We start from the raw sequence: 2,953 nt of genomic DNA on the forward strand, positions 1-2,953 counted from the left end.
ACCTTTTGGCTACCATTCTTCTTATAAAAATTTTTTTTGTTATGTGGCTATGAGCACATGATGATATTGTGCTTCACATAGTATATTCTTGAGAATTTCAATATTTGCACTTTTATTGCACAAGACACTTTTTTATATGTTATAACTTTGTTTACCTTTTATTACATTTATTTTTAACTAATTATTTTAGTACTTAGATTTTTAGTCACTTTGTCACATGAGTAAAGGATTCATGGGGGTCCCTATTGGCGAGGGTCCGCAAATACTACTCTTGTCAGCTTAATAGCACAGTACAATATAGTAAATGTAATTTAACCCTCCGCCCTGGACCAGCCCCATTTCTATGACTAAGCCCGGATGGGTGAGAGGTGTTAGAAGGGCGGGTCTCCAATCAGGGATTTTGATATTCACTGTTTGGTTAAATAAAGATCCTTGATGAAAGTGATGTAACCGGTGAGTGGCCTTCATCTTTTGCACAGAGCTCCAATATATTTTTTCATCTGTACATTCAGCTGGTTGCCAGACAGCTGATGAGGGTTTGTGTGCTGCTAAGAGAAAAAAAAAATCAGTGCTATCAATGGAATCGCTGATAAATTAGTAATTGTGTTCTTCTGTCAGTGATTTATTCTGGAAGAGCTTTCAGCTGGCTGCAAAATCACAGCCTGCAATCACTGCTCTTATTCTAATGTTGTTGTTAAAGTAAATGTCACAGCAGTGATTTGTAGATGGAAAAATCTGAACTATAGCCAGATACATGAGCTTTACCAACTCTGACCACAAAGCTCCATAGTAAAATGAGTCTGTAGCTTCTACAACATTTTGTAATAAAAATACCAGTCTGACTTTACTAAATGTTAGATTAATTAATACTAAGGATGATGTGCACAGTACCAAAAGATTCTGGTTCCTAATAAAAAACTCAGGCTTTGAAAATGTGTTCTTGCATTCCCAAACTACCTCAATGTCCCATATAATTGTTCCATGCTTCATTCAATATGTGTCATAAGTTCTTAATCACTAGTTCTCAAAGAGCAGTAGGTAGAAAGCAGTAGTAAGGCCTCATGCACACAGGATGTTTTTGCAGTTGCTGTTAGGGGCGTCTGGCGGTTTTTTTTTTTCCGTGCCTCTAAACTAGTGTTTCTCAATCTTTTTTGTCTTGTGGCCCACCAACACACCTGAAAAGATTTAACAATTTTTGTGGTGAAGAACTTATTTATTTTTACATATACATTTAATCTTACATTTAATGTGAAGGATGTCCCTGCTTTAGAGCAAATCAGATTGAAGCGATTGTAATCTTCTTTGTACTTTCGCTTGCTTCCTTGCTTTTCATATAGCAGTTTCTCTTTCAGGCTGGGTTCACACCATTGCAAAATGGATGCAGGTTCCCCGCATCAAATTCGCAATAGCAAGAGATTTTGACCGACTCTCTATGGAGCCGGTTCACATATCTCCGTAGCGGACCCGGCGCTTTCGCACAAAAACTCTCTGCATCTTTTGGTCCATTTCAGGTCGAATTCAGCCCAAAATTTGGGCTGAAATCGGGCCTGAAACGGTGAACAACGACACAGTGGACCCCTGCTGTGAGCCAGATTCGGCAATGGTGTGAACCCAGCCTCAAAGTTCTAGACTTGAGCAAGTATTTCTCTGTCAGGTCTGGGCTCTCAGCCCTTCCTTCTCTGTGCTCAGGTTGCTTAGCTGTTGGTTAATCGCCAGTACTCATCATTCCACAGTGGCTCACCTGTTGATCATCTCTTGCTCGTTAGTCAAGCCCACAGTCAGCCCCTTCTGGCTATTTAACCACTTAAGGACCAGAAGGATTTGCCCCCTTAATGACCAGGACATTTTTTCCGATACGGTACTGCGTCGCTTTAACTGACAATTGTGTGGTTGTGCGACGTTATACCCAAACAAAATTGATGTCCCTTATTTTCCCACAAATAGAGCTTTCTTGTGGTGGTATTTGGTCACCTCTGCAGTTTTAATTTTTTTGCGCTATAAACAAAAATAAGTGACAATTTTGAAAAAACCCCAATATTTTTTACTTTTTGCTATAATAAATATCTCCAAAAAAATGTAAAAAGACAAATTTCTTCATCAGTTTAGGCCAATATGTATTCTTCTACATATATCCACTTGGGTGCAGGTCCAAGAGTCCTTGCAACGTGCCAGTGAGAGGTACAGACTCCATGCTGACTGCCGATGCCTACCTGCGCCTACCTGCGCCTACCTGGTAGGGGAGAGGGTCTGGTTGTCATATGGTAACCTCCGACTTTGTGTTCCCTGGCACCGCGATTTATTGGGTCTTTCTGTATTCTCCATAGGATCAACCCAGTGGCTTACACATTAGACCTTCCTTCTAACATGCGTAATTCAAATGTTTTTCATGTCTCCTTATTAAAACTTTTGGTGTGCAACCGCTTTACCACCTTGGTACCATGTCCTCGCCTGGTGCAGGTCAAGAACCATATGGAGTATAAGATACAATTGATCATTGACTCCCATAGGTTCCGTTGGGGCATACAGTACCTGGTTCATTGGAAAGGGTATGGATCGGAGGAACGCTCTTGGGTCTCATCCTCGGATGTACATGCCCCTGTCCTCTGTGCTTTCCATATACATTTGCCCCTCAAACCTGGTGGTTCTCCGAGGGGGAGGGGTCGTTGAGGAGGGGGTACTGTCAGGGCTGGGCTCTCAGCCCTTCCTTCTCTGTGCTCAGGTTGCTGAGCTGTCAGTTAATTGCCAGTACACATTGTTCCACAGTGGCTCACCTGTTGATTATCTCCTGCTCATCAGTCAAGCCCACAGCCAGCCCCTTCTAGCTATTTAAACTGCCTAGTTCATTTCTTCAATGCCTTCGCCTTGGTCAACATATCTAGAGACTCTCTGCTGCGTTCCTGTTGAAGACTTGCCTGGCTGACATCCCTTCCTGATCCTGTCTGCTGCCTCTGAC

This window comes from Aquarana catesbeiana, linkage group LG01 (genome assembly GCF_042186555.1).
Source record: "Aquarana catesbeiana isolate 2022-GZ linkage group LG01, ASM4218655v1, whole genome shotgun sequence".
NCBI lineage: Eukaryota > Metazoa > Chordata > Amphibia > Anura > Ranidae > Aquarana > Aquarana catesbeiana.